The sequence below is a fragment of the Rhynchophorus ferrugineus genome, unplaced genomic scaffold, assembly GCF_030347505.1.
Source record: "Rhynchophorus ferrugineus isolate W39M unplaced genomic scaffold, kcgeb_rfMv2 rfM1, whole genome shotgun sequence".
Lineage (NCBI taxonomy): Eukaryota > Metazoa > Arthropoda > Insecta > Coleoptera > Curculionidae > Rhynchophorus > Rhynchophorus ferrugineus.
The window spans coordinates 41427769-41440356 of record NW_027472580.1 but is presented as its reverse complement, the minus strand read 5'-3'; the positions used below and the strand labels follow the sequence as shown (position 1 = coordinate 41440356).

The 12588-nt window shown below is 32.4% G+C and overlaps 1 protein-coding gene across 1 annotated transcript in view; it reads left to right on the top strand.

The window, feature by feature from the left end:
* Positions 1 to 12588, top strand: part of LOC143197466 (acid sphingomyelinase-like phosphodiesterase 3b) — a 449763-nt gene that overhangs the window by 324159 nt on the left and 113016 nt on the right. The gene's annotated exons all lie outside the window — the stretch shown is intronic.

Sequence of the window (12588 nt, the reverse complement as noted above, 5' to 3'; positions counted from 1 at the left end):
CATTCATGAATATTCTGAAAAACAACACACATACACATAAAGCTTTGACACTCTATTACACAATTTCGTACAGTTAAAGTTAAATTAATTATATACTGACCTTTAGTTGTTTCCTCTTTCATCATCCTGTCTTGGTAATTACCAGCATGAATCATAAATCAACAGTCATAATGTCTTATTCAATCACTGTTACTTTCAGAAACATTACTCAGTAAATAACTAAACTGTTTATTTCCAATCTACCAAAAACTTCTCAGGATTCTACCATTTGTCAATTTCTTCTTCAATATGTCTGATCGAGCTTATCCTAACCGAAGGTGTTATTGTCGACAATGCTTGTTTCCATAATTCCAGACAGTTCTGATTTGAATATCCATCTCGACCTGAATGTCTATTGTAATAATTCTTTGCAATACCCCTTATCAACCCAATTGGATTAAATATGCAATGGTAGGGAGGAAAGCATAATACTCTGTGGCTATAACGTTCAGCAATCGTATCTACCATGTATCTTTTCTCAGGATTATTTCTAAAAAAAAATAAATTGCATAAAATGCAATTAAATATTTCATTTATAGTTACCAAGTAACAATATGAAATATTTCATTCTTTAACACGGTTTCTTTATAACTTATTTTATCTACTTTAAGCTATTCCTTTGTTGATGCATTCCTATTTAGCAGCCTTTGTTGATGCACCTGTTGGGATCTTCTCCATCAGTTTACTATGATATGGTGAATTGTCCATAACAATAACTGATGGTTTCTCCAAGTTCTTAAAAAAGCTGATTTTTAAACTGCAAAAAGAAGTTATCATTCATTTCTCCATGGTAGCCACCCTCGGATTTAAAAGTAAAAACTGTTTCTGTACCAGTAATGAAACCATTCTTTTTCTAGCATGAAGAACTATATATCTGCAATGAATTATTAATAAATGTCATAATGTTATTCCAACGTTTACTCTTTTCCATCAAGTTTTGTTACCTTTACACTACATTTAGTATCATCTTGCCATGAGTGACCCACTGTACCATACTTATTACCATATTTTACTTACCACATTTGTTACCATAACTATTTAATGTATTGTATGTATATATTATGTATGTATTCTTATATAATTGTTTTATGCTTTTAAAAATTGTATTATTTTAAAAGCAATGTCTGGAAGTTTCATTAACATGGATTTTCGTGTGTCTTCTTTACACCACTTAAACCCTATATTACCCAACAGTGTATGAAAGGATGTTCTACATCCCTCAAATAACTGCATATCTTTGGGCTTTTTATGGACAATTTCAAGACTAACAATTTTCTCTCAAATAATTGTATTAAACTATGTGTCGATTAGAAAAACTACTTACTGTTTTTATACATTTCGTATATTTGATCTCCGATACAGTTAACATCAAGCTGATCTTGATTCGTCATCCGTTTGGAATAAAGACGGTTTCGTTTTGGTGAATTTTGGTTTATATTGTTTTTTATTTTTTGAGATATTTTAGTGACCGTGTCCGTGCTAATATTCAGTCCAGCTGAAATGATATTTTCAATAAAAACCGCGACAATTAATAATTACCAGTAAAATTGCTTATCTCTCTAACATATTATACTGGCATGGAAAGGCCTCCATTATCTTGTTCCTGCTCGAAATAACTGATTGCTATCAGTTTTTGACTTTGGCTCTGTAACGGCTTCGGCAGTTTAAACCAGTGTAATAATAAGCGGTGATTTGAAATCGATTAAAATGAATCGTTAAAACAACGCTTGCCGGTTGATAACCCATAATTATATGTTGTAGAATTTTTCAGACATTTGACAAATAGACGCTTTCTGTTGGCTTATTAGGTTACATGTTCAAACTTGTCAAACAACATTCTCTCCCTTTTTTAATACAATAAAATGAAAAGCAAAATATTATCTGGCTGTATAATGAATTTACAACTTTCGACAGCCACATATTGATGACATGCGTCACTACTGTTTTGAATATATTTACTACCGCGTGACTTATACGATCTAGGTTGTTCAAAAAGAAAACGGTGTGCTGTTGTTAAATTTGAATATGTAACAAGTGACGTAGTTAGTTATATGTTTCGTTTATTTTATAATAAAATTAAGCCAGCAGTATCGTGTGTGATCTTGCTTCAACGAGTAACCATTTTTATCGGTAAAATAAAATTGCTTTAAAGTAAAATAAAAGTTTTTGTTCCTAAAACCTAGACGTTTCATACATTTTAATAAAGAACTAACTAGACCGAATTCTAAGAACTAATATGCATATAGAGAATGTCCGTGTAGAATATTTTTCTTTTCAATAGTTTTTTCGATATAATGGGCCGCTTAATTTCGAGCTTTTTATGTATTCGAATCCATTATTTCCAATAATTCAAATAATAATTTCCAATGTATCTATTTACATTTCAAAAACTAACCCGTCACATAGGTTACATGCTTGATCGATGACATTGTGCCACTTTTCTGATGAAACCATAATTCGTTCACTCTGTCAAGCGTGAAAATTATCTGATAACGAAAAACTATTCTGAACTCGAGGAAACTTTTGTTAGTTGAGTTTAACCTCATGAAATATTCCCATTTGTAACTGCAAACAGTTGCACATCTACCACAATGCTCACCTTAAAGAAAAATGATGGTAACCACCTAGTAAAAATCAACATTGAATAAGTCGTTCCCTCCGATATATCAATAATTTAGACTAAAGAAATGAATGTTTAATCAAACCTTCTGCATAAAAAGAAGCAATCCGTGTTGGGAAAACTGGGAATATCAATGGGAATGATGAATGATTGATCGGAGTTAAAATATTTAAGGCGATTCATTTAATATTGAGATCATTACGAAATCACGCCTAATAAGACTTTTTTTAGTAATCATAGAATTTTTTGAAGCACATAAAGTACAACTTATAACAATATTATTCTTCATACTCAAGGAATGTCCCCGTTCATAAAGTATCCCAAACAAGTAACCAATGATCCATAGCCCAACCGCTTACAAGACCACCGTAACATATCACTTGTAACATTCTTAACATATGTTGTTCTATTCGTATTAAATCAGTCTGTATCTTATTGTGGTTTGATAATTTAATTGCAAATAAATTGCATTCAAATCAGTGCGTAAAAAGCGTACACTTTTTTTCTGGTCGATTAACATAATAAATTGGTTTTTCATTGCCAGTTCCACGAAAACTCCCCAGACATGCTAACAAATGAATTTTAAAGACAAAAAATATAATGGTTAATAGGAAGAAACTGCTGTTGTCTAAAAAAAATCTATAACCCATACAAAATATAGTTATGAAAATATCCGATGATAAATAATATAAATAAAATACAAATTCTTGTAAACAAATTGTATTTTAAATGCATCCTGATATTTTAAGAATAGTTACTTACACCATCTTTATCATACTATCTTACATCATCTTTACTTATCCACTCTCTTGTTATCGTATAAGCATTGCATCCTCGTATAACAATCGATCAGGAAATGGATTCGAAATATTAAACCTTTTGATCTTGGAAAGCAGCGAAGTTTATTTATCAGAAGAATATCTCTTAGATATATGGTTAATAATTAAGTTGATTAATAAAAAGCAATATGTAGGTTAATCGATAGCGACTAGTAATAATATATTAATTAAAAAAACCTAGCAAAGAAACAGCATTATTGCTGTTTCTCTTATATTCACTGTTAACAAATCTTAACGATTGGTATCTATCTAATATATGAGTCTAATGTAAAGAAAAGAAACATATCGAAATATCTGAAGTGTGGGAAAATGCTGCAAAAGGTTCATATCTTGCAAATATATTATGGAAAATATTATTCGATAATAAAACATTATTTGGATCTTGGAAAAGTTTCGTATTTCGGTGCAACAAATGCTTATTTCTAAACGAATTCATAAAAAAAATACAAACTAATGCATATTACTATTCCCTGCTAAAAAATTAAAATGCATTGAATAGTACAAACCGAGAAAGCGTCATGTTTACCTGTATAACAAATTAAAATAATTAAAACTTCTTCAAAATAAATCGTATTCTTTGATGGCCATTGACGATCCACTGAATCGATATTCGCCCTGTTTGCTCAACAGTTTCCCTTCGAAATACCAAAGGGACCGATCTAATAACGACCGGAGAAGTGATAATGTTGGCATTTATTCCGATGCAAACAATGATGGTCCTCGAGAACAGAAAAGTGGGTTTTAAACGGCACTCGTGGTAAATTAATTTGACGTCGCTGCTTTTCGAGGCCAGTTTTTATTTTCATCAAATAAAACTACTTGATTGAACAATCAATTGAAGTGCGGTAAATAAAAATCGATTCGTAAGGCAAGATTTTAAATTATTAGCAAGAATAAAACTATAAGTTTTAATTATAAATTTCAAACTATTTACAAATTTGATTTAATAACTTCAACTCTAGCTTATCTACCATATTCTGAAAATCAGAGAAGATAAGCTAAGAATGCAAAATCCAACAAGAAAAATCATCTTGATAAATCATGGAGTGTCTTATAAGATAATATTTAAAACACTAAAAAAATCTTCCAATAATACTTAACATAACACACTAATATATTAAAGAATGTAAAAACACAAATAAGATTTATATAAAAATGTATTGAGTAAATACTAATTTCAATCTGATATGTTGTTTATAATTTCTCCAACGTACAAATAACTTTTAAAACAATTGTTTCAGACAGAATAATTTTACTGATGATAAGCAACAAATTAATTTCAACGTTGAAGATAGAATAACTCTAAGAATAATCATCCATAAAAAATGCTTAATAAAATATTGAACCGACTTCAAAAAATAAACAAGGTACTCGCTAAAAGGTAAAATATAATCAAACTTACATTTTTAATACAAAACGGTTTAAAATGAAACATGTACATGCTGTAATAACTAAATAAAAATAAACAAAAAGCTTAGTCAACCTATCTGCTACACGTATTTTATGCCACTGCCATATACACAAAATTTACCTCGATAACACCCCCCCTTCGTCCGAATAGATCCTGACTTGATTCCAATGAGACCACCTCGGAAGTACCCTTTTTCGAATAAAAAAAGAACATTGAAAATCGGCCCATAATTGACGTAGAAATCGGGGAACATATATTAAAATATATATATAGTGTCGAACATAAAACCTCCTCTTTTTTTGAAGTCGGTTAATTAAAAAACACGAAACAGCTATTAGATTTCAACAAAACTCTCTCAGCTCTGTATCAATGTTATTTCATTTATTTCAGTCTAGCCTAAAAGGGATTTTATCCATTAGTACTCGAAAGACACAATAAAAGGATATTACCGAATGACGCGGCGTTCAAAGTTATGAAACCCCCAGGAAGAACTTTAAATTAAAGTCTACCCTCCCTATTTGTTGGATACAATTTCTTATAACATTTATTTATTCTAGGAAATATCTAATTAAGTAACATGCCTATTCTTATGAACAAGGAACGTGAAACGCGGTATTTAAGACATTGATTTCAAATGTGTTATAAACGTAACAGATTGTCTGTCCATGCCATACTTACTAGTATGGCAAAGATTAGCATTTAGTGTGATATTTTTCACTGGTATACTATCACTAATATACATGTATCCATCAATATCCAGTATTCGATCATCACTAAGAGTACCGGTAGTTAGTAACTAAAAAATTTGATTAAATAATTTGATTTTTGAAGATTCATATTATTACACTGTAGGGCTAGGAGAGGCTATTTATTCACTCTCAACCTATACACTGCTGTTGGCATCACAGGACAAATATCAATTTCAAAATTGGTCTCCTATTTTTAGATCGCTTTCTAATTGCATATACTTATAGATCCATTGGTAAAATAAATGTTCGGATATAAAAGTAGCACGTATAAAAAGAGTCGGGTTTTGGCCTTGATTGCAATATTTCGTCTCATTGACTCTCCCAGAGTAGCGAAAATACCTGCTGGCTGATAGGAATTATTACTTCAGAACTTCCTAAATGAATATCATTCAGATTTATAATAACAGACTATACTTAGATAATACAGTTGTCAAAATTTTGGTATTTTATTCATTAATTCTAAAGCAATATGACTAAAATATGAACTACATAATGAAGAATTCTGCAAATATGAACATCAAATTTTAGGTTCATGTCTCTTTTTAATTTCTTATTGCATTGTTTCTCATTCACTACTATGTGAAAAAACAATTTATTTCTTCTTTGCTTAAATAAGTTTGCGAACAAGCAATTATTTATGTAAACGAATAAAATATAAATGAAATAAGTAAAATAAAAATAATGTAAGATCGATACGTAATGGTGAAGATACGACGAAATGATTTGAAATGACTTTCTAAATAGTATGACTGGTTTAGCTAATGCCGATTCATTGGACTCAAGTGATAATTATATAAGCGACATATAGTTAAGAATTCCACCGTTCTTGATGTGAGCTAACAACTAACTATCCTGTTTCTATTCTCGTTTATTGCTGTTCTGATCTTAATCCATTCTTCTTCTGTTTCTCACGCTATTGTTAATATTGATGTTTTTGGCTAAATCTGATTCACTTTCATACACTCTCGATACATCGTGTTTTATCGTTGGAGCTTTTCCCTCAAGTTATTGGTGGTCACCGATAATGCTGGTTCAAGAAACCCTATTTTGTATCCCGATTCATTCAGAATTTCGAGGAAGGAAAAAGAAGGGACTAGAAACCTCTCACGCCGATGGACACGTGCGTTACAGATGCTTAAAAATGCTCGAATATTCCACGATCTCGGCCCTTCCTGAATTTTATGGTTATCGTAAGGGGTCTTCTAACTCTTTACACGCTTTGTCTAGCCTATGTATCTTCAACCCCATTATCTGGAAAACTCGACGACGAACCAATGAGATATCATTTTTGCTATACGTTTGTTTTCTGTTGGCCTTGCTTCATCAGATATTCGATATCGTACATCGTATCGTATCGATGTAGATTTCCTTTCTCCATACATAAACACGGCCGCTTGTTGGAAATAATATAAACGATCATTAGATCATTTCCTTCCATGAACTTTAGCTTTGTGGTCCTCCCATAGTGCTATATTTATCGAAGCTATATTATTCAAGTGAGTGTTGAGTTATAACTTTTATCTCGGTAGTTTTATTTTGCCTAGCCACAATCTTTTTTAATGTTTGTCTGTCGCCGTTAGTGAACTTTGGGTTTCGCCCACTGTTCTTTTACGCCTGTGGTATTTAATTATGTGTTGTGTATATATTCAGCTAGTCCTCTTACTCACACCTCTGTTCGAGTTACTGGCGAATGAATATATCAATATAGATGATATATCCTCGATGATGATATTATTACTATTGCAGGTAAATTGCTACCAACCACTGTCATATTCCAAGATGGTAATATGCGCCACACAGGCAAAAATGTTCAGTTTTGGTTAGAGAAATATCGGAGTATCATCAAAAATTTCACTGACCAGCACAATCGCCAGTACTTAACATGATTAAACCGTTTTGGGGATTTAAATTAATATCCAACATCATTAATTAATCAATTCATCATCATCAATTAATGGACAGGAATGAGGCAACATTCCGTTCGAAGCTATCAAGATACTATTCCGGGAAGAATTGGCAAGAAATATTCGGAAATGTTTGAAAATTGGTTATGGTTTGTACAATATTTAAATATATTTCTATACTTACATACAAAAATTATCAATATCAACCAAAAATATTGAGTTGATTTAATATATAAATATCCATTTTTTTTCTTCTAAGACCCATTATATACTTATACCGAAAAAACAGCTTAACATGAGATCTAATTTTAACAAGGTAGGACCCACTCAATTCGAACAATAAAGCAGACTATTACCGGTAAATCCGAATAAAAATTTGGACTCACCGGCAACAACTCAATACGGCCCAATACACATTATTTTCGGACTATGCCGGAAATGAGATTCGATTTCTGGATATTATGGATAAAGTTTCGTTCTTTGATCCAGAGATTTCGCTACATTTGCCGAGCCTTATCCGGGCCCGTGTAATCGCTTCCAAAGCCTGATAAAAATATTTCCTTTTTGATTGGATTATCCAAAAGTTGAGATTTATGTTACCTAGTTGATCATTTCTTTCCGTACTCCATAATAGGAGCATTCAATATTCTATTCGTCTGTTATTTGTAGTTTCCGGATTTTAATAGTTCATATAAATCCAAATATCTTGTTATCACTCATTCTTCGATTTCGTTAGTAAGAAGAAATCTATATTATTATACTTATCGTTTTGTATCATCATTCAGTAAGTCGCTTCCTCTTTCTATAAAATACTCTTTGGTATTTCAGAGTAAAGTAAAAGAATTTTGATTATATCACAAGGTTATTTTCTTTTCAATTAATTCTATTAACTGAAATCAAGTCAACTCTCAATTCCGAAGTTACTCGAAACATACTTTGGTGTATTTTAGCGGAGTTCAGTCATATAATCACAGTTGAGTCTTCCACAAGGTGTGGTATACCGGACTACATGTTAAATTGAACAAGCTTTTGCCCCATACGTACTTTCAACTGCTGAAATCGTACCTCACAGGCAGACATTTTATAATTAAGAAAGGTGACGAATACACTGACCTGCACCCAATATATTCAGATGTTCCGCAGGGCAATACTGTTGGCCCATTGTTATATCTATTGTATACAGCTGCTATTGCAACTTATGCTGACGATACGATGGTTTTATCATCACACGAGGATCCAATATCAGCCACAAGAAACCCTCAACTTCATCTTAACAAAGTCGAATTGTGGTTGAAAACGTGGCGTATCAAAGCAAATAAGACAAAATCTACCCATGCGACATTTACTCTTTGTAGAAGAACATGTCCCTCAGTAAAACAATCATGAACTTCCTCAAGCAGATAATGTTAAATATCTGGGAATGCATTTCGATCGACGTTTAACATGGAAAAACTTATAATGACAAAACGCAAACAGGTTAGGCTTAAACTAAACCAAATGTATTGGCTGATAGGGCATAAATCTAAAATATCATTAGATAACAAGGTTTTGCTGTATAATTTGTTGTCAATACTTAGGCCCATTTGGACCTATGGTATTGAACTATGGGGTACTATAAGCAAATCTAACATGGATACCCTCCAGAGGTTCTAGAATAAAGTATTGCGAGTCATCCTCGATGCCTCATATTAGGTGTCCAACAAACTGATTCAGCCGATACCCCCATAAAACCCATAACGAATGTGATTCAGAGTATTAGTGCGAAGTAATCTGAAAGACTATTATTGCATCCCAATGCACTCGCCAAACAGTTAAATATGTGCGATGATAATGTAGTGCATAGGGCCAAACGCAAACTATCATACGAACTAATTAATAGACACATAGAGTGAGATTTAATAATCTCTAGAATAAGCTGGAATAGTTATTGAAATACGTTGAGATAGACTTTAAAATAAGTTAGAATAGTATCTAGAATAAAATATAGATTATAAGTTGTACAGCAGGTAACTTACTGAAATGGTCTTTTTCATGTCAGGATGGTGATATTATATAATAATACTTATTGCCCACGGGCAGATTATTGACGTTCTAGGAGATTAATAAAAAAAGAACGCATCTAGCCAGGTTTTACTTCAAAGGCGGTTAGAAGTTGTTGTGAGCTAATATATTCTACTTGAAAGATGAAAGAGAAAAAGAAAGGTGTAGTTCAAGGTAAACGGGCACCAAAGACGAATTGTATTAATTCAGTTTGTCATTCTTAGGTTATTTGAATATGGAGAAATTTGGGTAGAAACAGTGTCATTCAGAAGATTAACAAAAGTAAACTCATGGACAAAGATACAGGAAATACTGAAAAATAAGTTTATTGAAACTATAAGCAGTCCAAATGTGGCCACGGCCATATCCATGCTTGTGGTCGTTACCTTAGGAGGGACTTGTTACATTACGTAACTGTTGCGTCACTGGCTATGGGCTATATGCCGATTCCATTGAGATTGAGTGGTTTAGCAAGTGAGATGTATAAAAATTAGATTTTTTTTGTATTTTAGAACCTTTAATACTTCCTAACTTCACTATCAATTAATTCTGAGGAAACGGTAATAAAAAGCTCCGAAGCTGATCAAAATTGATTGGTTAGTGCAATGTTTGAACTCTTTCGCTGTCGTGTATTTTAGGATGGTAGGATTGTTTGAAGAATAATTTAATAAGAATAAATAATTTTGAAGAAACCAAAACTATACCATTCGGAGTCGCCCTCTCTGTAATATTAACATATAAGCTATCTTCAAAGTCTCTTCCTTTTTATTGTCAGATTACTATGGAATCTAACATAAAATTAACATAAATTTGCAAATTTGTTTTGAGTCCCCATAATCACAACTTAAAAATTCAAAAATATTTAACCCTGCGGTATAAACGTCACTTGTCAACCGGTACACCATTTTTTATTACGGCTTACCTTAGTAAATTATATAATACCTTAGTAAATATCCCACAGGCAACACAAGTGCATCACATATACATAAGTATATTGTTCCTAAAATAAAAGTAATAAAATAAAAATTCAACTATTTGACTATCATTTAGTTATTTTCCTAAAATCCATCACTGGTTTTGCAGCGGGAATCAGTGATAATTTATCAAATAAATTTGATTTGGCAGCATTGGATTTCTAGCCTGTTTGATGTCTTAAGAGAAACCCATATTTACATTCAATAAATTCAATATTTTTACTAACCGATAAATAAATCTCTTTAATTTTGCGTAAAGTATCTTCTGATTAACCTGTACAGCTTAATTTTGAGTCTGACATTTTTATGATATTGCATTCAGTAAATTCTAGGTACTTCCTCTCACTAGTTACGCATTTTGTCCATCTCTCCGCAAGATTTTTGATGCCCGTATCGAAGAATTCCTTGGGCAACTTGGACAGCAATGTGCGCATAAACTCCTCTACTTCGTCGTCAGTGTTGATTATTTGACTTCCGAGGGCTTCTTTCAGCGGAATGCTCCTCCGTTTCGAGGGATAAGCAGGTTTCATATGAGTTTGCAGAAGGTTACTACTATTAGAACTACTACTATGCAGCATTAATGGTACGTTGGGTGCGCAGGAAATTGACGTACAGCAAACCCCGGTCTCATAACACCGTACACAGAACCTTACCCGCGGACATGGTTGTCTTCGCTTTGACTCAACTGTTTAAGAACCCATCGCGCCGTTCTTTACTACCAATACACATTTAAACACGGCAGCCCTACTTAGGCATTCACTATCGAACTGATTTCGTAAATGCAGAAAAATTTCCGTCTTTTTAACGCCTTCCTAAAAAGTAATGACAATACGCTGCGGTGCGGCGGTCGGTATTTGATGTCCACTCATAGACGTAGCGCGCGCGTGAAACGCGCGTGAAAAATGCGTCCCCGACGAAAACTATACCACACTGTTCGTAAGGGACCCTGCTATCACATACTCAGGCCACGACCTTCAAAACATACATGCTACGATTGTACAGAACATCTGCAGCGTTTGTCTCCATAATATTTGAACCACGCTCGTAGTAGTATTGTGTATAAATAATCGATTTTCTAAACCAATAAACCAGAAGCACGATGTTTGAGAATAATGACTATAAAATCTGCAGAAAATTATTTGTTGTTCAAAGGCTTATTAAGTTTAATTTGTTTTTATCTTCATATCTACTAGTCGAAGTATAAAGATAATGTGAATGTATTAGAAAATCTGTTCAAATATTTGCTATTCGTCTTATTGCAATAATAAAAGTATTATTATATTGAATTATGTAACAACGCCTATCTATCAATAATAATAATAATCATAAATAAACTCTAAGAAATAATTAATTGGTTTGTCTAGTTTTATTATATTTACTTCAATATTATCGTTTATACGTCTTTGGACATTTCTAATTTATATTACTCCATTTAGTTCCCTTCTTAGTACTACACAAGTTTTAATATCTACCCTTTTGAAAATGACCGTTTAGAATGGTTTATAAACAATGACGCCATTTTCTAAATAAATTATCCATTTACAAATATAAGGCGTCCGGGCAGTTGCTACTGTGTTGTGGAATAGTCCTGAGTTCGACTCATGTAGGGCATAAATGTACTTTATGTTTATGTTAGTAAATGTAAATGTTTAGGGAAAAGTTAAAAGCTGGGTAAAATCAAATGTCTTCTGGGATGGTCGCTAAGTATTTCGAAGCTCACGTTAAGCAGTAAGTCGAATCCAGGTAAATACTGTTTAGTGAAAAGGAGACCCTAGATGGAGAGAATATATTAGAAAAATAGAATATGGAATAAGTCTGAAATATTCTCCCCTATAAGCGAAAAAAGATTTGTTTTGATATTTACTGAAACCACTAAAGGACATAAAAATTATTTATCAATTTAAAAACTCATTGGCACCAATCAGAGTGCAATATAGAATAAAAACATCAACTGGTTCTACCGGCACAATATTAAAAAAATATGTATCAATACCCCAAAATTGAACAGCAAT